The sequence below is a fragment of the Hesperophylax consimilis genome, chromosome 9 (genome assembly GCF_061612785.1).
Source record: "Hesperophylax consimilis isolate HC1 chromosome 9, BYU_Hcon_1.0, whole genome shotgun sequence".
NCBI classification, from domain to species: Eukaryota; Metazoa; Arthropoda; class Insecta; order Trichoptera; family Limnephilidae; genus Hesperophylax; species Hesperophylax consimilis.
This window is the reverse complement of record NC_142844.1, coordinates 8007194-8034489: the sequence shown is the minus strand read 5'-3', so window position 1 is coordinate 8034489 and position 27296 is coordinate 8007194. Positions and strand designations below refer to the sequence as shown.

General features: G+C 35.0%; 1 protein-coding gene across 6 annotated transcripts in view; it reads left to right on the top strand.

The window, feature by feature from the left end:
• The window catches only part of tutl (immunoglobulin superfamily member turtle), a 407712-nt gene that overhangs the window by 313174 nt on the left and 67242 nt on the right, over positions 1-27296 (top strand). For all 6 annotated transcript variants that reach the window (XM_089635590.1, XM_089635586.1, XM_089635588.1 and 3 more), the window contains exon 5: positions 6224-6302. The gene's annotated coding sequence lies outside the window, so the exon portion shown is untranslated. The remainder of the gene's footprint in view (positions 1-6223; positions 6303-27296) is intronic.

Below are 27296 nucleotides of genomic sequence, written 5' to 3'. Positions count from 1 at the left end.
TATGGTGTATGCCTCGCTCGCCCTGTATCCTGTACATGTACCATACTGTATATCTGCAGAGCCCTAACCTCGTCTGTGACATGCTTCCAGGGGACGCAATAATATAGCCCAACCAACCTTTTTTTCTCTTAAACGAACCGAGCTTCGTGGGGAGGGACATTCTGCCATTGAGGAGGAATTTTATTATTTCAATGATAAATCATGATCTCTATTTGTAATATATCCAATTAATACTACAGGGTCGACATTGAAAAAATTTCTAATTCACTGGTAGTTCTTATCCATAGATATGTAGATATACAGGTAGTTGATTACGACAGAAAGACAGTCGTCAGTAATCAAAATATTTAAAAGTACCACTTCAACACACCCTGTTTAGAACTCCAAATATACGGAGAAAACTTATCAATAAAAAATATTGCTAATTTATTAAAAATCTGGTCAAATTATTCGTATTCCTGTTAAAACGGGACTGCAGGCCTGTAACGAATGAATTGATAGATTTACTAACAAAGTATCAGCAAAACACGAATATAATATGACGACGGTGCAACACGTTTTTATAAATATTCTAATATTTTTACATTTCGTCACTATGTTTATCAGGAAAAGAACATCTGCTTGAGCACGTGTTCCGATATATTCTGAATGAACTTGTATTTTATTTTGAAATGAATTGTCATCACTAACAGGATTTTAATATATTAAACATACTAATTTTATAATAAGTACAGTATAACCACGCATACAGGACGCTGTTCGGCCTCCCTTGGTGATGCAGCGCGTTATACATGTTCGCAGAGGGAAGGGTGTATGGGTTCGCTGCCTTGATGCGCCACAGAATAGCCGGGATGAGTCAGTGCTACCGGAGATCGAAAAGCACTCTTTTCCAGGCCGTCGCCCCGTGGCAGGGCACGCCCTTACACAATAGATGGAGAGTTTGCCTCAAGCCACAGTAGTAAAAATGCTAATATGTGTATTATTATTTTATTTTTTTATATTTCTTTTATTATCATGTAATTCATTTATATGTACTCTTTTATATAGCAGACAGAGTATTCACATATTCATAGCACTCACCGCTCTGTTCAGCTGAAATAAACAAAAATTCTTTTTTTCTGCATGTAGTTACTTTCACTAGCCATTCAAAGCGCCAGATGGACATTTTTTTACAAGAGTACAAGAGTAGACAAGATCCATGTCTGTATAACTTTTGTATTTTAAAAGGGAATCGAAACTCTAACATCTATGTCTTATCTTTATAAGCTCCAACTTCTAAAGGTTCAATTTATTATCCTCAACGAAATTATTAAATTTTTATATGTACCGTTGTTTTTATTAACATTTTTCTCAAGGGCACTTTCCAAATGCGTTCTAAAAACCCGTATTTTAAAATAATAAAATGTTCTTTAATTCCTTTATTATCATAACATCAAAACAATTTATTTTGGTTGTCTGTGTTGTGCGTTATTCCCATATGAAATGAATTTCATGTTGAAATTTGGAATTGATTGTGTGAATATAATTCAAACAAGCGATATAGTATGTCCCTATCTATGATGTAAACAAAATATTAACAGAAAATTATTTTTACTCACTTTTTTTCTTTGCGGTCTGCGCTAGTATGATATGATTTTAAATTCCCTAGTTTTCATATATTCCTGTTTTTCATCAAAATGGCTCTTGGGTATCCCGGACTCCCCGCGAGCAGGGCTATGACGTAGGTGCGGCTCCGATGACGTCACTCTCCCCCCCTCCCTCCCCGCCGAACAACCGTCGTATCGACCGGCGACCCGGCCACGTGCGACTAGCGTAGCAGGCTCTACCCTCCCCCTATGGCCCGAGGAGCATAATTCAACTAAATTTCCAACAAATTAAAGGCACCACGCCAAAAAACATACTCACACGATCATTTGACTTATTTGTTAAAATGTTCCTTTTTATGAACGATGGGTTATTGTGGCAGGGTCGCGAAATGCTTCAAGGCGAAAAGTCGCAATTCGGAGAGACAGTTGAATTAAGCCATTGCGTCGGAAAATTCCAACATTTTCACTGTGTTATTTCGCTGCGCGTGTAAATGATTGAAACTTTTTATGATTTTGTATGTTACTGTTTTTGTTTATGTGGACTTGGAGCGTTCTCGGAGAGGGTTTACCCTCCAGTATTTATACAATATCTGGAGATTTTGCTGAAAATGATTATGAACAGTATTAAGTACGTCGTTAAACTATAAACACAATACCGTTAGTATAAAAAATAGTATATAAAAGTCGCTATCCGCGTTTGTCTTTTTGTGCGCTTAGTTCTTCTAAACTACGCAACGGATTTTTAAACCATTTCACTGTCATATAGAATTTTATATATATATATATATGCATGCATATTATATATAAAGTTGAAAAAAGTTGAGTAACGCCGGTTACATGTCAGCTAGTATTGCATAAATAAGTAAGCATTACGAGCTAAATGAGGGTAGATTTTTATTATTTTTTCAGCTGAAATAAATTTTAGCGTCTCTCTTTTTGAAATGAAAAGACAGTTATTTTTTTAACACGTTTTTCATACTAATGTATTTAAAAAATATTGGTATTGGTAATATTGGTAAAACGGCGCTATACAAGTCATCCAAGTATTATTATTATTTTATTATTAGTTGGCTTCGGTTAATGAGTTCAATAGTTTATTACCTTCAGGTTTTAAAATATTTTTACCTACAAGTCCTAACGACACGGTGAAATCTCATGGAATTTCGGAACGCTCTCGAGGTATCTAAAATATGCTATATATTGCTTATTTTTGAAGTTTTTAAAAATACCACTCTATTAACTAGATAAAGTTATTTTTGAAATGTTTGTATTTGAAATAAACATTAATATTTCCAAATGATAACATTTTAATATCAAACATGGAAATATTAACTAAAAAACTATCCGGGACTTTTGACTCGAAACGTCCACAATTTTGAAAGAATTTGATATTTAGAAAACACATTCCTTTTGTGTAGGGAATTAGTAAGATAACTGTCATTTCACCTTTTAGACAGTTTATATGTATAATAAATAAATAAATATAAATATTTTTTAACTTTCAACTGTCACTGTAAAAATCAGGCCAATTTGTAATCATGCACTTCGACAATTTTTTTGGTATTTATACCCATAAATATTTGGGACAAACTGAGAAGAATAATTATTTTTCATTCCAACGACGTTCAAATCAAATATCTACACGAAAGATACGATAAAAATACTCTTGTCCGGTAAATAATACGCCCCGGTCAGATTTGTCCTAATGCTTCTAATGCAATAAGTTTGTGGCTACTTATGTCCTTCCGAGCATTAAAGGGTTAACTATAGCATATAAGCAAATCCTTCTATTGAAAAAGTATCATTTTTTTCAGAAAGCGTTTTAATTTTTGAAAACGACAACATTCCAAAAACGCAATGGGATTTCTATCCAGTTTTGAAAATTGAGTAATGCTGATTTGTTGAAAATATCTTCGAATTATATTAGACATCATGTCAAAAACCGGACTACAAACCGCTTCCTAATAAAGTGTTTTCAAATTCTTAATAATATCGGAACAAGTGTTCATCCACTTGCACTGGTCTTAATAATATATTATGACGAAATATAAAAATATTAGGACTTTAATGAACACGTGTTCGGACATCGTGACAAAACACTGGTATTTTACTTAAAGTTTTTACCAGCGGTGAAGTTTTTTTTACCTTTATTTAGTTAGTTGATAAAATAATATAAAATCGTATATAGGTAATATTATACAAAATTTCATTACTTTTAATCAGTCGTTTCCCCTCGGAAAATAGCTAAACCCATTCTGACAGATCCATATATAGATATATGTCTTTATAGTAATTATAGACTACGCCACGATATATATGATTGGATATGTTTATATGTACCTACGCTCATGATATGTCAAATCCCTGCAAATAGTACAGGTAAAATAGGTTTTGATAAATAACAGAATTAGTGCATTTGTGAAACTTTGGTCATACATTATTTATCTTGGCAGTAAACATCTGCAGAGTCCACCTAAAAAGTGATGGAACACCTCTATTTCACCATTATTTTCTGTTTTATTCTGTTTCATTTGTCGTTTAGATTTTCAGGGAGAAAAATGAGTATCGCTTATTTATTAAGAATCTCATCAAAATTATTTCTAATCCGGTTAAAAACGGTGTTGCAGGCTCTTAACGAATGATTTTATGGGTTTCCTGTTAAACTTTTAGTAAAGTATGAATATATTATCACGATGTCGGAACACGTGTTCATAAAAGTCATAATATTTTCGCCTTTCGTCATTATATATTATCAAAACAGATGCAGGTGCATGGAGACGTGTTCCGGTATTTTAGGAATTGACTAAAAGGTATCATGAAACGGCCTGCAATCCCGTTTTTAACCCGGATTACGAATAATTTAAAGAGATTTTTTAATAGTCTTCTGCTGAAGGCGATGCCATACGTAGTAATGCAAAATCTTGTGTTTTTGGTTTGAAAATTTGGTCGCCTAGAAATGTTTCAGATTCTTTAATTAAACACTGCGAGTAGAATACATCTTGGCCTTTGAAATAATCGAGTATTTTTTAGATAAGTCTTTTTATAAGCCCAGACAAAAATAATGTTTGAGGCCTATGAAAACTGCTTTAAAGTTCAAAATCTCCTACTTACGAAACCATTTTCGGTTATGATTTTATTGTATAATGTGGCAAATTAATTTATTTATAAAATGATCGAAAAAAAAAATATTTATGCCTGAACATGCACAAAATAAAATAAAAGGTACTTTTTGGCCATCTTTTTTTCTTGCATAAATCAAAACAGGCGGATGGTGTTAAGCGGGAATTTAAACCTTATCGCCATCTACGTAAGGGTTGTTATTGATAGCGGCTCAATTTAAAATATTACACGACGTAGTGCATCGCCTTAAAATATTATATTAATAATACCTCTATGGAGATATAGATTGGTTATTTTTTTCTAAAATAGTTGATTCAAGCTACACATTCAAGCCCATTTCCACTCCACGTTATATTTCCAACCTATCATTCTACTGATAATACAGTCTTATATCTCTCTAAAGGTGTTTCTTCTTATCTCCAAGTCGCCCCGATACACAGCATAATCTCTGACTTAATACAAACAAAGTTGCCCCAATTCCTGCAACCTTATACGAGAACAAGGGATATAATATTACGGAGGTATTTGTATAAAGTCAAACAAACTAGCTACCAGGACTTGCTACATTTTCTCCCACGTTTTCCTCTTCCCCGCTGGATCCGCCAATTTGCGATGACGTTTAGATTTAGAAAGGAATTTGAGGAAGAACTTCCATATCGTTAGCAATCACTTCTGATGCTGAAAACAAATGTATGGAAATTGAACAGGCACTAGAAGAAAGTGAAATGGTTTGATTTTTGCTTTTTTATGTTATTATCGAATATCTTCATCTTCTTCTCATCTGTCATCTTCTCATCTATCATCTATCTTCTGCCTGTATATTTATAAAAAGGATAATTAGGTAAAAGGTAGTGACTCTGCCCTGTGGCGGATGGGTGTTCGGTTTGACACTGGGTGAGCTCCGTGGATTTGAATTTTATAAAAAATCTACACACTTGACCTTCAAAACAAGAGAAAGGTCACTGTTTACATGTAATTTCTAAAAAATCTCTTAATTATGTACAATTTTGCAATGCCATTTTATATTTATTATTTAAAAAATCATCAAAAATGCTAATTTAGTTTGTCTGTGCGTGAAAGGTTGATCCTATATTATATTATTCCTGCGTGAAATTTTCAATTCCAATGAACTCAAATTTACTTTGAATTTAAGTGAAGTTTTCGAAATCGAAACTGATTGTTCAGAAAATAGATGCCTACCTACCTACAGTCAGATTATTTTTTCATTATAATTCTTAATTTCGAATTAATAAATTATATTTTCATAAATTTCGGTATTTATAAGTTTATTAACGGTGTTCATTAGACGCACATAGAATCGGCGTTTTACGGGAAACTCCCAAATGTAAAAAAAAAAAAACAAGATAGCGCTGAGTGGCCATTTGAATTTCTGTGAAACAACTGGGCTTTATTACGATATTAATAAAGCCCAGTTGTAACCATACGGGTTACAACATTTATTAAATCATTTTTCTATTCCATAATAAGTAATACTGTTTTATTTTTTATTTTTTCAGAAAGCCGCGAGGTTGCCGAACGAAGTTCTTAATAACTGAAGAAAAGCATACATCAAACTGCAGCTTACTAAAACTATTGGTAAGTTTACATCCCATCCCTACGAACTTAACCCTTAGAATTGTTAGAAGGTGTAACAAATAAGTGTTGATATCGATTTATTTTATTTATTAAAATTAGTTAACACTTTTTATCATATGGGTACTATATTTTTGTCATCAGCATCAAACATATAAAAATGTATGTTATATTTTTATATCTAGTATACTAGATATAAAAATGCAATATTTGTTTATAACAAAATAAAAAACATACTAATTTCGGTTGTTTGTGATGTGCGTTATTTCTGCGTAAAATCTGGTTCAATGAACTCAAATTTGCTTTGAATTTACGTCATCTTCAAAATTTAAACTGCTTGTGTGAAGAATAATTCAGACAAGAATTAAGGAAGGTACCTACTATAATGTAATGTTTAAACAGAAAATTACTTTTATTGTCTTTTTTGAAAGAGAAATTATAATATCCCTTGATTTTTCACGGGTCTGCGCTAATCTGCGAGTATATTTAAACGGCAATAAAGATCATATTAAAAAAAACGGAAGTGAAACTCCTGTTAAAAACGGGATTTCAGGCCGTTTCATGATACCTTTGAGTCAATTCCTAATATATCGGAACACGTGTTCATGCAGCTGCGTTTGTCCTGATAATATAGGTACAATCTTGATAGTACATTCCTCTTTTACTAAAAGTTTAACAGGAAACCTATCAATTTATTCCTTAAGGGCCTGCAACACAGTAAATTTTCTCTTTTCACTGGTTAATTGTTTTTTTTTTTAAATTCTATAATTTTAGAATGAAAATCTAAAGACCTTCACTTTACCGTTATTAATTTTATAATCGACCATTTAAAATGGTGTGTGTTTTTCTCTTTGCATTTCTCTTTCTTCATTACGGAATTATAAAATCAAATTGGCTTAATTAGCAGTGGTTGTAGCCTTACAAGCGTGACAATTTTCCCTTAGTCATTTTCATGTATAATTGAAGCTTGCGTGCGAATTAATTCATTTTTTATACTGGCTGTACAATGTCTGAGTTTATTAAGTATATTTTGAGTAAAAAAAATACCTTAATTCAATCTTCTCGTTGTCCTTTTTAGAAAATTACATTTTAAGTAATATTTTATTATTATTTACCACATGTCTGACTGGACGGAAAAATACTTTACCGGGAGTAGGTAATCAATCAAACGTTTTTTTAACGTCGATTATGGCATCCTCAATTGAGGTGTATGAAGAGTCACCAAACACGGCTAAAACCATTTCAAGCAACGGTTAAACATTCCACAACATTCTAAAATGTTCCGGGATGTTCTGGAATGTTTTGGAATGCTCTCGAATACTCTAGAATGTTCTGGACTAGAAATTTCTAGAGGGTGAAACTTCCAGCCCTTATATCTTCAAAAGCACGCCCTTCAGGTAAAAATGGGAACCTTCTTAATGGATGGGGCATAGATGGCTACCACACCATATAACTCCATTAATCGTACCGAGACTCGTTTCTGAGTTTTAGGAGCACGCACACTGTACACTCACTTTTATAATATCTATATTAATTTACTGAAATACTTATTTAGAAGTTATTTTTTGTACGATTGCGCATAGGACAACAAGCTAAATTTTAAATTCTTGCCATTTGGTCTTGCATCTCTGACCCAGATTATATAAATATCCTTAAAATGTATTATTTGCTTGTGCTCGCCATACGGAGAGTGGCACACAGTTGAGACATTATAAGGTAACCATCAGATGGTTTTATTGTGTGAACAAAATACTGAGACACACTCCCGCCGACCCAATTTGAATGATTCGTTACTTTAAAGCGAAGCTTAAGGCGATGCACTACGCCGTGTTGTATTTTAAATTGAGCCGCTATCAATAACAACCCTTACGTAGATGGCGATAAGGTTTAAATTCCTGCTTAACACCATCCGCCTGTTTTGATTTATGCAAGAAAAAAACATGGCCAAAAAGTACCTTTTATTTTATTTTGTAGATGTTCAGGCATAAATATTTAATTTTTTTCGATTATTTTATATATAACTTAATTTGCCACATTATACAATAAAATCATAACCGAAAATGGGTTCGTAAGTAGCAGATTTTGAACTTTAAAGCAGTTTTCATAGGCCTTATACATTATTTTTTTCTGGGCTTATAAAAAGACTTATCTAAAAAATACTCGATTATTTCAAAGGACAAGATGTATTCTACTCGCAGTATTTAATTAAAGCATCTGAAACATTTCTAGGCGACCAAATTTTCAAAGCAAAATCACATGATTTTTCATTACTACGTATGGCATCGCCTTAATGTGAAATAACTATTTTCGATTAATCTTTACTGCGAATCGAACACTGTGAATACCGAAAAATATGATTTGGATAAATTGAAGGTTTTCCTACCGTTTCGCTTGAGTACAATTAAAATTACACTTGTTATTCATTTTTAATAATATAAGCGTAAACTACTAAAATATGTATTTTTTCATTAGAAATATATGAACGCATATAAGAAACAACTTAAAAATTATTTTATGACTAAGATTTTTTTATGACTAAGATTAACTGTAACAGTTTTCCTTGATTAACTTTTTTTTCTTCTGATATTATTTACAAAATAAAGAAAAACAGCTTTTGCGGTGAAATCGACCGTTTTAGACTCCGTTTGCCAAGCGACTTTTATGTATATTACCTATATTCGTGGTAATATAAGGCGCACTAAGAATAAACTATTCTTCTAAGTGACCTTTAGAGTTAGACCTAGAGTTTAAAACATATCATACTTACCAATTCCTTCTTGAAAACGAATCATAATATTGTCAGATACATTACATATGTTGTTTTTAAATCTTAGTTATATTGTTTGTATTGAAAACTATTTTTTTGTTGATAAAATGTACAAAACAATTTACATCAACCCGTTTACTTCGTAGGTAGCTCTCGGTAGGTACTTAGCGAAAGCATTGCATTTATGTATGATAAAAATATTTCTTTTTTAATATTTGAAGTGAGATAGGTCTTGTTTCTGCAACCCGTGAATTTACACAGTGGATAACATTTCAATTTAACACCCCTACAACGTTTCAGCTTTCAACATAAGTTTTAATCAACCATTCGAAGTGCATTCAGCTGATTTTTGATGCAAATATCAGCCGTCCATTTTCAATTACTTCCTGCAAACAGTTGAAGAAATCCAAATACGAGTGCTGAGTGCTTTTTGCGTATTCCTTAATTTGCATTTGATTCCGATGAATTTTTCTACCCAAATTCCTCTGACTTATAAACCTTGGTAGTTCGATAGATAGATTTATATTTCCAATACCATTTAAAGGTGGAAACACATTGAAAACGTAGGTTTTACTCCTTGGAAATGTGTCAACAATACTTGAGTTTGAATGACAGCTGAAATAAATGGTTTAAATGTGAATTTCTCACCCTTCTTCAGCTCGCCGAAGGTTTATTAACTGGCTAATGATATTTCATCCCCGGCAAAAATATGAATAAAAGTGTTATTAAGTCAGGAAGTTTCCCATGAGCGGCACTTCGTATTCACGGTGACTCATTAAAGTTCCTTAATATTTATAACTCTTCGGAATATTAATTCGCAAAGTTTTGTGCCTCGCTTACTCGGAATTAACCAAGTTACAGAAGTTTGCTGGGTTTTGTACTTGCCCTCCCCGTGGGACAAAACTGGGAAAAGTTCAATCATTTTACCTATTGCAATAATACACAGTTCGTGCTCTTTGTGTTCCCTGCGAACTACCTAGGCTCTGCACAGTCCTGTACAACAGTGATACACCACTCGTCTTATTTAGTATATGCTCTGGATTATCCTAGAACTTTCTGCAAACAAATCCATTACTGTGTGCTGCTTCTGCTCGCCTTACGGAGAATGGCACACATTTGAGCCATTATAAGGCCAATCACATGGACTCATTGTGTGAGCAAAGTGCCGGGACAAACTCCCACCAACCCAGTTTAAATGATTAGTACTGATCTTAGAAACTTAGCATATTTTAGTTTACCGATTCCCACTTGAAAACGAATCATACTATTGGCAGATACTTATAATATTACATTATGTATGTTTTTTTAGCTTAAATTTTGTTGTATGAAAAAACAAATTTTTCAATAATATGCATGATTTCCAAAGCAATTGATTTCCAAAACAATTGATTTCCAAAGCATTGAATAATTACATAGCCCATTTATCAATGAGTTTACACAGTGTATAACATTTCAATTTTTTATCATTCTCAGGGCTCACATAATCCTGTGAAAGCCGAGTATGTTGAAAAAAAATTTAATTGTCGATTTCACATTATTTATTAACTTTCTAACTATAAAAAAACATTTTTTACTATTAAAAATATTTTTTACGGGTATAAATGGACCACTGGTGAAAACCATGGTGCCTCCTTGTTAACATCATAACTACACCAAAAATTTTCCATTCTTCAAAAATAAAAATAAAATCTTATAAAATTATGTATTGGTAAAATATATTTTTTTTAATATAATTGAAAAGTTAATAAAAATTTGAAAACAATTCGATTTTTTTTTACCATATAACAATTTTTCAAATTTACTCGGTTGTTAGCGCAACAGGGGTATGTGAGCTCTCAATCCTCGATGCGAAGTGCTTTCCAATCATCTCACGCTCATCTTTCGTGCAATTATCATCCATTTTCAATTAATTCCTGCAAACAGTAGAAGGAATCCTAAAACAAGCGCAAACTGCTTTCTGCATATTCGTTAATTTGCATTTGCTTCTGATGAATTTGTCTGGGCAAATTCTTGGTTGATTGAAAACCCTCAGCCTTTAGTAGAATTAACCCTTTCATCGGCTTCACAGGAGCTTTGTGTTTACATGCCAAGGACTGGACTGAGGAGGTCCGTGACCACACTGAAAGGGCTGACCCTTAATCGCGGGAGCTTACGTAGTTCTTAGCTTTAAGCCATGAGTGTTCACGACTCTAACATATCGTTGCTGTGCGAATATGCCCACTTTATACTCGCCTAAGTAACTGTTCATTAACCCTATAAAGACCACTCAATTTGGTTGGGTCAATCGTTGTGTGTTGCGTACAGACGTCGCGATGGTTGGTTCAATTTCGTCAGTTGCTCCTTTGGGGAAAGCGCGCAGAATGCCTCCTTCTTTAAAAAAACAGAATTTTTCAATCGTTCTTGTAGCTAAATATCAGTCAACTATTAACATGGAAAGAAAAGGACAAATATTGGCAAAAAATGGCTCGCGGAACAAATTTAGTAATATTATGCTACATTTCGAAAACCTGAAACATATCTTCTTCTTTACCACACTCCGGTCCATTCTCAACTTGAATACTGCACCTACATATGGAATCCACTTTACGATATCTATAAAGAAAATATTGAAAGAATTCAAAAGAAATTTCTGCGATGCCTCAATTACAGAATGAGCGCACCCAAACGCGGGTACATAAATATGCTCTCGAGTTATAACGTCTCCACTTTATCTAACCGGCGAACATACCTTGATCTCATGACTCTGTATAAAATCTGTAACAACGTTATTGACTGTCCCGACTTACTGAAATTAATAAACTTCAAAGTACCACTCAGAGTAACAAGGCTTAACGACTTATTCCACATTAGCAGGACGCGTACAAATGCTGGTGTCAGGGATCCAATCAGAAGAATGTGCGAATCACTTAATCAGAATCAAAACCTCAAGGACTCTGACTTATTTTTTGATACACGCACTACTTTTAGTAGAAAAATGAAGACTGAAAAATTTGAGCTGCTTGAAAATGATCATAAGAGCTTCGTCCCTGGTATCTGAATCAGAGTTCATCTTGTTTGTAGTAATCCACAAGCACGTTAAATCCTCATATAATGTTAAAAAAGCCATCAAAACTTTGCAATCATTAGTCAGGCTGTTTTTTTTCTTTCATTTTTATTCGTAAAATGTACGCTCACAAACAACTAAGCACGACCGCTCCCTATGCAGACTGACTTAAGTCGATTCAACCGCTCAACTACACAGCAGACAATTCAACGTGGTTGGTTGATTGGATGATCGGTGGATGCTCTGGCGGTAAAACGGTTCAACTCGATAGCCACGCCCTCTTATCGCATATAAAACATCTCCACAGGATTCAACTTTACGTTCAACTCAACCAGATTGATACAACTGCTCAAACAAATTGAGTCGTCTGTAGGGCCCAGAAATGTTGGGCAATGAGATTTTTTCCTACAACGAAATTTATGTTTTTTTTTTAAAATCTATCATATTAATTAGATCATGTCAGGGACAGAATTTTTCGGAAATATTGAAAATATAAGCCGTCAAAATGTTGATGTTAACCGCTGGCCGAAAAGCATGTGACATCACGGCACACGCACGGCGGCACTGCAGCACTGCCAATTATGAAGTGTGCCGTTTTACCCAAGTTCAATTTTTTAAACTAAAAACTTCGTTATTTTTGGAAATATCGAAAAACTAATTCTTTAAATATAATAAATTTTCTTTAACAAACTAAGACACAACCTCATTATTCGGAATACATTTTACGCTGGTGCTCTAAATATATATATGTAATACTTGCCGCTTTTCAAACATTTCCTATTCATTATATTTCAATTATGAATATTATGTTGCAAGATCGTATTGAAAATTATTAAACCTAGTGACGCTGTAAATTGGACGTACTCAAGTTCCAAAACTACCAAGATGCTATAACTTAGAGGATATGTAAATAACGTATCGGGCCAATTCCGTCGGCGAGTTATTAATTAATAGTTGATTCAATATTCATCTTCGTTGGCCCCGAGAGCCGAGAGCGTCTCAAACGTTGAGACGTGTCAAATAGCCAACTCTCCTGAATGCTCCTGGGCGCCCGAAGAGTTGTGCTATAGGATAGTTAACCATCAAAAGGTTTAGCGACTAATGTCAACTTATACGTAGGATAAAAAATGCTTAATGCTAAATCACTATTGTGATTAATCTTTACAACGAATTGGTGTACATTATGAATACAAAAAAATATGCTTTAGATAAATTGAAGGTTTTCCTATCGTTTCGCTTGAGTAGAATACAAATAAAAAAATAAATTATTAAATAACAAAATATAAATGCAAACTTCTATATAAAATATTTTTTCAATAGAAATGTACGAACGCGTAAAGGAAACACTTTTGAAAAATACAGTTTGATAGCTAAGATTATCTGTGACTGTTTCAATTGATTACATTTTTTGCTTTCTTATAAAATTATTTAGAAAATAAATAAAAACCAGTTTTGTGCTTGAAATTGAACGTTTCTAAACTCCGTTTGTCAAGCAATTTTAATGCCTATTACCTACAATATACGGTGTACCATGAAAGTACACCTTTTTGGCTTGTAGCTTCCTCTTAAGTCACTTAACCCCTCAGACTTATTTGTTCGGTTTTGGGAACAAACAGCTATTATCCGTTGAGTCAATTTGTTCGTTTTTGGGAACAGCTTACATGGTCTAATAAAAATCGTTGTATCTCCCTTACTGTTATGGTGAGAAATATGATTTAAATGGTGTTAGAAAGAAAAAAAGACCACGCTTTATATTCAAATATAGATGTTAACCATAAAATAATTGAAATGTGCACCTATATGAAATCAAAGGTTCCGACCGCAATTTGAGAAAGAGTTATAATATTTATGAAACATTGTTGTGAAACGATAATAATGTGAGGTGACAGTAATGTTTAGAAAATAGTAATGTCTAAAAAAATATTTTTCATCAGCAATTTTAGTTCAGAGTTTTTAAGCGAAAATTTTTGTATTAAAAATTATAATAAAATTTGAAAGAGTACTTTATCACCTTTCAAAAACAGTTATTAGTTTTCGGATATATTGCATTTATTTGGATTTTATTGCAGTGCCGTGATACAAACAATTTCTTCGAATATAAAGGTCAATACGCCGGGGGCATCGTGGGTTAAATACTAACCCAACTTGTGTAATAATAATTGAATAGGTAATTCAAAAATTCGTTGTGAAGCTTCAATTCGTTGGCCTTAAGGCTCGTTTGTGAAGTTATACGCTAATTTAAATAGGTGATTTTCTACTTACGAAACATTGATACGAGCTTTCTGATGTGGGTGCATTCTCCTATTCAATATTGGATTTCATCGAAACTATCTTCACCGTGGAAAAGAAAACGTAGATTTTTGCGACACCTGATTTTGATCATTGCCGATCAGTAAACTTTTTTTTACATTAGCCTGAGGAATATAATTCTCCTCAGGGCTTATGTCATCTTTGTAGATGGAGTGGGGCGTCTTTGTAGGAAGTATGGGAAGTTCTAGAAGGAAAACACTATAAAGGGTTGTGTAGGAATCTAAGGGTTAGTGAGTCCAGGAGTGACGGACTAAAGAATCTATCCTTCCCACTACGGTGCAAGGCAATGTTCCGAGAGAGTCCTTTTTGAGAGGTCAAAACATCTCCCTCAACCAGTCCCCTCGATCTGGCCTGCCACGCAGTTGGTAGACATGCACATCCACCACCAAGACTCTGATAAATCTCACCCCATGAACCTGGGCACCCCTGCTTAGAGTCACCAAACGCAGCGAACCACTTAGGGTGGCGGGGCGGCGGTACCCTTAGCCGCCTACAAAATTAATAAGATTAGCCCATGTATAAGATTGAAACATGTTATACTTATGTACTGCGACGGAAATTGAACTTGCAACTTGCAACCCCTTATTCTACCTCACATGTGTAGATTACGGAGCCTGCCGGTGAGCACTTACTTGGAAAATACTTAAATTTTCAATCCTCTGGCAATTGAATACCAAAAAGTGTAACTTAAAAGTCGACTGGTTTATGGGTGCACCGTGAAAAGCACGTAACAACGCTCGCTTTTGTGGAGAAATCTATACACAATACTGCTTTCAGAATAAATGGAAACCCATAAACTGTTAGAATCCGGTATTCGAGAAGCGGCCGGACTTCGACATTCGACCACCGATAAAAATAAGAACCACAACTTACAAACACAATATGAAATTAAATAGTTTTAGCAGTATTGTAATTGAATGTTTAGGGATAGATTGTTTCACAGAATTAGAACAATTCGTCAAATTTCAAGTTCTGTTAAAGTTTTATTCATATTCTATTATTATATCATTATGGGCCAGCTGCTTCACAGAACTTGAATAGAGCTTTCACAGAGCTTGAATTGTAACCTTGAAATTTGATGAATTGTTCAAATTCTGTGAAATAACCCATTCTAAGGACAGGTTGTGTCGGAGAATTTGAACAATTCATCAAATTTCAACGTTCATTTTCAAGTTCTGTGGAAGATTTTTTCAAGTTCTGTTTTTATTTAAGTTTTGTCAAGCAACTAGCCTACAATGAAATAATAACAGAACTTGAATAGGACTTTCACAGAACCCGAAAATGAACGTTGAAATTTGATAAATTGTTCAAATTCTCCGAAACAACCCGTCCTAAGAGTCTTATTGGTCTGTCTCTGTCGAAGAGAATGCATTCTATAGCTTTTGGTGGTAATCACAAACACACACGTCCTACCCGATCGGCATTTGGTGAGGTTGGTAGAGTTCTTGACTCCAGTTTCAGGGTAGGAAGATTCAATCCTTAGTCAACCCCATTTTTTTGTTTCAATCACTTACACACAAGGGCATATACGCATTTCTGAAATTGGATGACATTACAACAGTTAATATACGAAATAAATATCGTTCCTAACCGATCGTAAATTGTCCAGGTTGTTAGCGCGGTTGACTTCAACTTCTGGGAAGGAGGGTAAAATCCTCAGTCAAACCAAAACAGATTTTTATTTAACTTTTAAAAGATATTTTTAAATAGATGTATTATAGTAAAAAAAACTTTGCTTGAACGGGTTGATTTTTTTATCCGAGTAAATATGACTGTTTTAATATCGACATGCATTCAAAAATTAAAATCATTTTAAAGGTAATTCACATAACAACGTCTGTATATTATTTCCCACTGCCTATTTTGCTGGGAAAACGATTTACATGCCTTAAACTTTCATATAGACAAGTATTCAGTAATTTATTCAAAATGAAAGTAATGGTCCATGTCCCATATTCCTACCGGGCCGGGGCTGTCCATTCCGAGCCAAAGTTTCCATTCAAATGCCAGGGGTGACCGGTAAATTAATGAGGATAGCAAGTTTGAAAGTGTTTGCCAACAACTTGTGGCCGTTTGGTGGAAATTTGTCCAGACCTGCTGATTTGGACGTTCCTTCCCACTCTGCTCTTCTGCTCCCCGGGGACTTATCGCTTTACGATGCTCGGGAATCAATAACAACCGTGCATAAATATAGATAGATACCCATGCTAGCCTGCCACTTTAGGTGCGCTATGATGTAGGGCGACATGGGTCCTCGCCAAAATACCCGTTTGCTCATGAAGATTACATTAAATATAGCATGTACGATGGCCGGATTACTCTTACTGGCCAATGGATTGAGTAAATGTAGTTGGCAAAAAGATGGAATGCCGTACTTCTCTGCTCTGTCACACACTCCTTAAGTCATCCACTTCTTCGAAATTCTCCGGCATCTTATTGACGGTCTGCCACCTGCTGTATTCATCTGAACAATCTAAGCGTCCCTCTCTGTTAGATATTATTTACTCCTTTTTACATCAACTCCATTATGTCATCTTAGGGAAGCTTTGTGGAGGGTCTTTTTAAGCAAATGAAGGAGATGTAGTTCTTGGAAGGAAAAATGTATTCAGAAGTGACGGACATATGAATCCATCTGTCGCGCTGCACTGCAAGGCCATACGATGGATTGAGAGTCCACACAGTTGGTGGACAGGCGCATCCACCGCCAATACCTGAACAAACCTCGCCCCATGAACACGGGCACCCCTGTTAAGTCACCAAACGTAACGAATCACTCGGGGTGATCTATGGCATGGGTGCATGGAAAGAAATCTGTTTTACCTCACAATTAATTAATAAGCCTTATATTACCAAACCATATTTAAAAAAAAAAATGTATTAATAAAAAAAATATTCTTAAAGCCCTTTATTTTGCCCGAAGCAACACGTGCATCGGGTAAAAAATTTTAAGCTGGTGACTTTATGTTCAGTTTGCAAGACAAGGGGGTTATGTTCTCCCTGTAACTTACTAAAAAAAAACAGTAGACAGAATAGACAATGTTTCATGTACCTCTCCGGAATACCCAGGATATGGAACTCTGGGTTTCTTGGCTTACTGGTTGAGACGATTTTGTTTTTTAGCTCTATTATAAATACATAATATTATATGACGCAAACGTGAATGTTAGAAGAAGTCGGGAAAGCCCGAGAAAGTCATAGCACTATCAAGTGAATCAAAAGTCAGAATAATAGAAAAAGACATTGTATGAATGTGAATGAGGCAAGAAGTGCGTGCAACGACCGAGTTGTTTGGCAGTCCGTCTTCTTTACCTACCCCTGCGACTAAACGTCTTGATGGTTAGTTAGTTAGTTAGTTAATTTGATAAAACATAAAATTAATTATTGGTTGTTATTTCTAAATACTGTCGATATTATGATGAAGTCTTTTTAGAGTATTAATTAAAAATTAATTCGCGCCCTGACATTTATTAGTCGGCCACTTCCTGTTAATTCATTCATAAGGCCTGCATTCCCGTTTGTTACCGGAATTACCAATAAGTTGAAGAGAATTCAAAAATAAATTAGCAATACATTTTTCTCCATGTGTTGGCTGTCCAGTAAATGGTTTGCGGAGCGGCTGTACTCATACCCGCCTCCCAAATTGCAGACCATTTACATATATCTTGCATTATTTTTTCGATATCGTCCATGGAATAAAGGTATCATCAATCGTAATTAGGTTTCATGTTTTTACCACAGTCATCTCATTTCTAATGCGAAGCTACTTTCGTTATTTTTATGCCAATTCAATATTTCCCTGTCACATTTTCTGCGCTGATATCAACTTTTCCTTTCTTTCACTAACATATATTTTCTAGTATTTCATTGCCAGCTTAACTTCCTTTCCTTTTGCCAACTGTTTCAGGTCAGTTTCCTCTGCCGTTGGCTTTAAATTACTAAGCAACTAATTTGGCACAAGTTTTAATGTATTCACCGAGACATCTCACATAAAAATGCTCTTGTAACTGCCATGAAAATCGTTTTTATTAATCATCAATTAAATAATCTAGAGAGCCTACATTACTTTGTTCATTGTCAGCGAAAAACCTTTATCCGTCGCAGGATCGAAATTTGTTTGTATTTCAATTTTTTCTTTTGTAATAGTCATCAATCTCGCGATTCAATCCATTCCTGTCGTGACGTGCTCACGTCAGCAAATGAAATACATTGTTATGTCTATTCCTTGCTACTGTATCCTATCTCAAGGATGTTACTAAATAAAGGAAAGCGTCGATTATATTTACTTATAATGTATTCAGTATTCGGCTATATTGTATTGCTTTATCGTATTTTGAAGGTATTTCGCACCTCCGGGCTTTTAAAATTACACGTCCCAGCACTCTGCGCTCCTGTTATTTCGGTATTTTCCCAGGAAAACAGGAAACAGAAACGGTCGTTTTTTGTAGTTAGCTAAATGTGAAAGTTGTTTCCATGAGCGTCCGAGCCCTTGGGTAAAACGTAAATTCTTTAATTCTGTTTCTAATGAAACAGGCTCAGTTAGTTTGAATGAATGTTTGTGGCTTATTCGCGTATAATATTTTTGCCGCAGGAATTAAATTTAACAAAAAAGTACTGTTTTTCTCCATCGCAATGGTCAGTTGTGGACCTGGATTATCGGATATTATAAAGCTTTTAATGCCTACGCTGTCTACAAACGCGAGTGCATGAATGCATTTTAGCATTGTATCGACATTTACGTTTTTGCAATGTTTTGTTACTGAAAAGGGTACGAAGTGAGGTTAAAATCTTTTGACATCCTAGAATAGACAACTAACCCCTTTTAAAATTTGAATAACTTGTTAATGCATGACGCAATTGATTTTCTAAATAAATCGTTTTTTACTGAAAATATTAATATAATAACGTATACAATAACTTTACAGCGCACAAATAAAAATTGTGTAGAGCGGTAAATAATATCAAATAAATAAGTCATCTAAATGATAACTGTTTGATAATAGCCGTGAAGCAGAAATACTCAACGGTGAGCTATCGCATTGTGATTTTCATGGTTCGAAATTATTAAGAAATGCTTTAGAGAAAACATCTTTTAAATATCATTAGAAGAAGGGTAGTAAACGATTTTTATTTGCTTTCACAATGCACACTTCATATCAATTAGAGACTTGAGAGGAAGTTCTCCTAGCGGAAGAAAGGTTAACTTCGTAGCACAACCTTCGAACTCTGCCGTAACCAGATGGTGCCATCAATTTTCTACCATATCAAATAAAATAAGCTATCCTTCATTATCAATCCCTCCCTTGAAATACAGTTGTTTAATATTTTATTTCAAAGTTAGCTATTTTTCATTTCATCCATCTCTTAGCTCATTTAATTTCAAACTTTACAACGTTGCCCCCCATTAAAGGTAAAATAAAAACAGTGCATTTTTCTTGCGTCTTTTCCTCTTTTTGCTAATTCCATCCCTTCTCCGCATCTCCCGGGGCAGCTGTCTTAATTCATCTGGGCAAACAATGCTCCGGATTCCATCGTCGTTCCGATGTTGGGTTTGGGGAGGGGTAGTGGGGGAGACAGGGGTCGGGGGTTGGGGAGTAGTACGGATTGTTCCTTCCGTCTTTATGTTTGCATACGCCGTCCACCCCAAAGAACGAAGCCAAGTTTTAAATTGGAAACTCAATGTTGTGTTTTTGGGAAATGAAGACGAAATTAAACCATAATTTTACTTAATTTCCCGTTTCACCGAAAATCGTGCATGTTTTCGCTCCGCTGGTGACAACATACTAACGAGTAGATACGATATAAATATATTTAATAACTATACTATTTAGTTACTTATTTTCAATTTGGTTAGTTTTGAGTATTTTAATTCATTTATGGTTTCAGGTCAAAAAATAAATAAAAAAAAAAGTGGGTGTGTCAAGCCTACGCAAGACAGAAGTGAAACTTCTAGTTTCAGCTGATGCTTGGCGTGGCGCAGTTCGCTGGTGTCTGAGAGAGAGGAAAGAAGAGAAGAGAGAGAACGTTCGTGAGCGGCTCCCCCACCTCAACAAGGTTTCACTTCAAAAATGCCACAGCCGAGAATCGAACCTCGCTTAACTGATTGAAAGCCAACCACGCTGAGCACCAACTGTAAGCAAAGCCGCATAAATTGATTATATTATGTAGGTTCTGAAAATATGAGAGCTTGTTATGTTTTATAATGTTACCTACATCACACCCAAAATATAATATATTTTTAAAAATAATGTACAATGTACAGAAATAGAATCCCACACAAGATCGCGTAGTGCGCTCTAGCGAACGGATATTTTATCAGAGGGAGATAGTTTTAATTTTTTTTTCTGTAAATTATTACATATTATCAAAATAAATAAATTAATTAAATAAATGTAATACAATTATCATAATATACGGATTAGATAATAATTTTAATCCAACACAATAACGCAAAGCGCGCTCTAGCGGAGTAATGTTTTATCACAGTGAGATAAGTGTTTTTATTATTTTGCAATATTATTTTCTTTTAAAAAATGTTCTGACCTACTAAAAAATAAGATATTGAATGAAAAAGGCGTTAAAAACAAAAAAATAATGTGCGATGGCCGAGAATCGAACTCGGATCAACTGCTTGGAAGGCAACTATGCTGACCATTACACCACCAACGCCAGTTGTCGGGATGAGCTAAGAAGCATTTATATGTTACTTCAAAACTTTGACTAGATCAAATGAACTTTAATCGGTGGTGGGGGTACCCGCATTTTCGTTTCGGTCATGAGTCGGTTTTACTCCGGTCCTCGAAATTGCATGACGCGCGTAAAGAAGTTTCACTTCAAAAAATTGTTTTAATATTTTTATTTATTGTTTCATCTCTGGCTTACGCCATTGAAGTAATAATCACGTACTGTTTCATAGTGCTTTCACACAAGCGAAGTATTGAAGTCTAAACTCAAACTTTAGTTCGCACAGCTTACATCCGCGCTGTGCAAGCAGGGTCCTTACAGAGCATCGGAACATCCCGTTTATATGAACCCTCAGTGACAGTAAATTTGTCAGTGCCAATAGATCCGCCAACTTTGAGTTTAAAAAGGAATTTATTGGTGTATTTTCAAATTAGCCTGCACTGGAGACACACAACTAGAAAAAGTTATTATTTAAAAAGAAATCACAACTTTTGTTCAATGTTATAACAGTTTAACTTTTCGAACGCTTGCGCTTTCAAAGAAAACTTTGGGACACCAAACGGGGTTAGTAATTACTAGTGCAGACCCGTGAATAATCACGGGATATTATAATTGTAGGATTTGTGAAGTTGAAAGTATTTATAAAAACAAATGAGATATAGTAACAGATAACGGCCTTCGCGGTCGAGGGTTAAGGCCCTCAACTACCAAGCTAGATGTCGTGGGTTTAAATCCCGGCGAGCGCAAGTAAATTTTATTTGATTAATTCGTGTTATTTCACAAATTACTCATTTAAAATAAGATTTGTGCGGCACGCTCCAGAGTGGAAGATACTTTCAGTATTGCCCTTGTGTAAGACAATCAATCAGAATTGAAACGTTGCTTTAAATGGCTTTGATCATGTTTGATCAGGTCTGATTAAACAGGTACTTCCCCAACTTCCTCTTCCCCACCTTAACCTAATGGCAGTATAAACACACGTCATACTCATACTAATATAACCAAATATGTAGTACCTGTTAAAAAAAGGATAGCCATTCAAGGAAAATGTGTGTATGAATGAGTACGTTGCAGTATACTCTAGATCTAGTTCAGTGAAACTACGCGCATTATCGCAGTAACAAATAACTTTGCTCTTTTAATTCATCTAATTATCTATCAAATATTTAAACAAATGATATACACATTTCAAATAAAGAACTATTAATTAATAAAATAGTTCTGGCACCTACTTTATCGCTTGTCTAATAAGATTTATACTTATCCATAAAATTGAAAGTTTATTAAAATAAAAAAATCATTTAATAATTTTACGCATTACTTCAAATCACGCACCCATGCAATGACAATCGAAATTAGTATGTTTAATAATAATCACAGTACATATCCAGTGGTTGGTGGTTTGCCCTCACAGTGTGTAAAATTATACTCCAATTAGCATCAAATTCTACGTATCGTGTCGTATTTCAAAGAATAGTTGAGAAAGCGATAAATCACAGTTAACTATTTTTAAAAACAAAATTGTAAATGCATGCAAATGCAATCCTCTGTAGATAAAGGATTAATTTCATCCTTGGAAAGAATATAGTCTTGCGAAAGGGGCATTTCAGTCCGCTGGGTAGTTCCTTTGTTATTAAGTTTAGCAATATGAAATTGACTTATGAATGCGCTGCTCAAACATTCGATCAGGACCAACTCCGGAGGACTGTTTGAACTGGAAAGTAGAGTAAAATAAGAAGCGGAGATTGCGGGAGATTCAGCAAATAATCTCGTTAGACTTCGCGGTGATGGCGGACTTTCTAAACTGAATGCGAGCCTCGGAACAGATAGGAATATACTCGTAAGATCTACTTGCGTAGTTTTAGATCAGATCCCGAACGTGCACTTCTTACTTTCCCATGAATCAAGCTTTTTGTTGTAAATTGAATAGAGGTTGCTCTTGAGCTTGAGATGTTTGAAAATTTCACCCCAACTGAAAGATTTAAAAGAAACAACCGGCTTTTTAAACATACCAAATAAGGAGTTTAATAACTCGAACACGTAATTAATACACATTAACACATAACTTGTACAATACTGCATCAACTGTTTTATTTTTCAAATTCACAAATTACGCAATCGATTTGGCAATTTCTCATAATGCTTTTTGTCGAACAAATCAAACGCGAAAGGCAAACAATTCAATCTCCCTCAAGACGTAGCGCGTCGCTTCCCTTGCAATTTTGAAACTACTTGTCTTTGATATCTCAAACTAAGCATCCACCCTTAATAATGGTAGCTAGTCGGGTAAGATTTCTATTAGAATGAAATAAATGATATTATTCCCTGGTTTGAGGGTTGTTGCTCAGACCGCCGAGCTCAGAATGCGTTTGTATTGCGGTGGGGTGACTTTGTGTGGGGTGTTTGATACCCTCCCACCTCCCTTTGAGGAATGTGACTTGGATTCCTTAAGATCTGTCTAAGGAATTTTCCCTTTCACATTTCATGGGGTCGTGTTTCATTTTATTTTCTGCGTCTTCTGTACTGCTCCATTACTTCCACGGCAGTCATATTTTTATTTGTGTTTATAAATAATACGGCTACCTTTCTTTAATCTTCTAATAGAGCTAACCTTTTTCGTGACCTTTGAATGTGGCTTTGCAATAAAGAAAAGTTACCTACATACTTGCGCTATGGTGGATTCATGAAAATATGTAAGGTTAAATGATTACTTTTATTATTGGCAAGATACTCGTGGTTCCATTTTGTCAAATGTTATAAATTATTTTTAAAAATATTTCGTTAGTGAAAGTACTCACATTTTTAGGTAAGATATTAATGAAATATGTATTTATTTAATAACTTTTACCGCGGGGTAGCTTTGAAATAAGGTTTACCTTATTGTTTATTTATCGATTTGATTTTAACGACGTTTGAGACGCATTACTCGCTTTGTAGCTTAGTATTGTTAATTTTTTTTTACCTTCCGCCTTAACGGTTTTTACACATTTACCCCACACGAAAGACTCTAAGGAAAATAATTTCCCTGAGGGTGTATGTCATCTTCGGGGATGCTGTGTGGGGGTTTTTTAAGAAAAGGACGGAGAGAAAGTTCTGGGAATGTACAGATTTAAGGGATGGGTAGGAATCTAAGGGTCGGTGTGTCCAGGAGTGACGGGCATACGAATATATCCTTCCCACTGCGGCGCAAGGCGATGGGTCGAGAGACCATTTGGAGAGGTCAAAGGGTCTCTCCAAACCAGCCTCTGCCGATCCGGCACGCCGCGCAGATGGTGGGTAGGCGCATGCTGAATATACCTCACCCGATGAACCCGGGCACCCCTGCTAAATCACTAAACGTACCGAAACGATTGGAGTGACCAAACCCGTCTCCTAATTTGATATCCCTGCTGTGCTGACCCTTAAAACCCGTCAAAAAGACAATTAAAATATTTTTTTGTTAAAAATATTATATTGTAATTAGATACTTTATCGCCTGTCTGGATTCATTAAACCAAACAGTTCCAATTTTGAAAATGACAGTTAAATTAAAATAAATCCCAGTTGTAGAAGTCATCGAACTAGAGATACCTATAGACACAACCGAAATTAGTAATTTGAACAATTTCGTAGTTTGTTATTTTGTCGGTAATTAACATTTTCTACTAACCAACACATTCAACGATTTTGATTGTGACGATAAATGGTATGACGAGCAATAAAAGAAGTTTTAAAAAGTCACCAATTCAATGTGATGTTATAAATCCCCGTGTTGATTCAATGCGAAATGAGAGAATGTTTCAGAACTTCATTCAGTTCCCGAATCCAAAAATAACATGTTTTGTTCGGACCGTAAAATTATCTCGTAAATTGCGATCGCCGATTATTTTTATCCGAATTTCGCAGTAGTAAAGATGTTTACAGCTAAAAATTCAGCAGATTGGAAAATTCAAGCGTAAATTTGTCTATTTGGATAAATGCGGTCAATAATAGTGTAAGAAAAATAATAAAATCGTGGATTTATTCCTGTAATAAAATAACGGCCAATTTGTGTGTTGTATAATAGCGCACAACATGACATTGAACTCTTTTGCGTAATATCATGTTATTCAATAATGAATGTGAGGTTTACACGGATGTATTAAATCCATTTCTTTCCTGAGCTTAATATTTCCTTCTCAAAATATCATTATGCTTCAAAAGGATTATGTGTACACCCAAGGCTACAACGGTCTTTGTTTTGTTGTAAATATCGCAAAAGGGCTTGTGTTTGTGTTTTATTGATTTTCACTAGTGACTGGTAACTGGTGAATGACTGGGAATGACTGGGAGTGACTGGGAATGACTGGGATGGTGAGTGCTGAATGGCGTTGGTGTTGGCCGGCGTTGTTTTCCTTTGTAATCTTTGGTAAACACGTCAACCGCCTTCGGTACATTAAGGACTGCCTCGTGCCTTGTGTAATCACTTCATTCTACGGCTGCTAGATTTTCTATATCGGGATCTTCTCTCTCCTCCTTCATTGATTTTATTTTCTTGAATATAATAAACAATACCTACGTAATAGTATTTTTCTTTATTGAGACAAATGTGTGAAGCTATTCAATGTTTCATATATTCATTGTTTTTATGCGAATATCAAGAGTACCAACTGCTCCCAACCGTCTGGAGCCAGTGAGACGATGGCATACCCAATTGGGGTATGTTGGGAGGATAAATGTCGTGGGGAGGAGAAAGTGAGGAAGACGAAGGTGGGGAACTACCTGGCTATTCAGATCTGGTCACCAAACACGGCTAAAGCTATTGTAAGCCACGTTTCAATTCTGAATAGTAGTCTTACACCAGAGAGATACTGAGATCATCCTGTAACGTGTAACAAATATATAATGCATTATTTTAAATTAATAATTTGTGAAATAACAAAAACTAATCATATAAAATGTACTTGTGCTTGCCAGGATTTGAACCCGTGACCTCCGGATCGCTAGTCGAGAACCTTGCCCCTCTACCACGGAGGCCATCAATGATTCTCTTTTTTTAAATTAATTTACTCCCTACATGAGATACTGAGTTTTCCTCGGGCTCTATGTCATCTTGATTCTGTGCAGTAACTAAATAGTGATCCCTGAAACATGAAACATGAGATCTTTGTTTTAAGAAGTATGAAGCACAGCAGCTGGCACAAAAAGAACCGTTCCCATGCGGAAAATGTCAACCGGGCGCTGAGAACGTGTTTGTCATTTTTCTCCGCTGTGTACCGGTGCCTAACGGATCAATAACGCTTTTACCCCGAATGCTTTTCAAAATCAACTTGAAAACAATAAACACCAAGCGGAAACTGAAAATGCTTGTATAATTTATTCATTCATTCATTAACGTTCATCCCCTTTTCCTAGTCGGCTCGAAGGCCCATTGCTTCGACAAGGCACCCAGACCCCTCTCTTGCGATATTTCAGATGCCTTAGTTTGTTTACGCGAACAGCCCCTGCCACGCTACAGTTTTCCTCAACCTGTACCTGACAATACCTTTTGATTTGTCATGGTTTTTGTTTTTTCGAAAAATCATCTAAGAGCAATACATCATTAACATTTTTATTCCATATACATAAATAACTCACAAGAATCACTGGTCAAAGTTATACTTCTACGTCTCTGAATGAATGTACGTATTATTATTACTTTCTTATGTATTTTGTACCCATATTTTTATACTTATATTTATTTCTCAATATTATTTACCGTTAGTATTTTCCTGTTTTTATTTTCATTTATTTTTTTGTTTATAATTATTCATACTGTCCTTCTTGTCATTGTCAGTTTGGTCCCCCTATGATTGTGGCTGATAAGCCAACACTGGTACTTTGTAATACTTATTCAGTCAAACGAATGTTATTTTTGCCAACTTTAAAAGTACTGTCCAGCTCTAATTTAATATTAAGTTATATTAAGTACACCAGTATTTTAAAAAAATACAGGGTTTTCCAATAAGGGGTGTTATTTTGAATAGCCTGCTATTTCAGTAGATGTTACTTTTGAAGCTGTCATTTTTTGACATTTGACAAGTAGAAACTACGCCATCAATAAAAATGGAACGATACACGCTTCAACAACGCATTGAAATTATTAAAATTCACTCGAGTGAATCAAATAGAAATCATCTTGAGTGATTAGGCCCATTTCCACCTCGGTGGCTTCGTCAACAAGCAAAATTGTCGCATC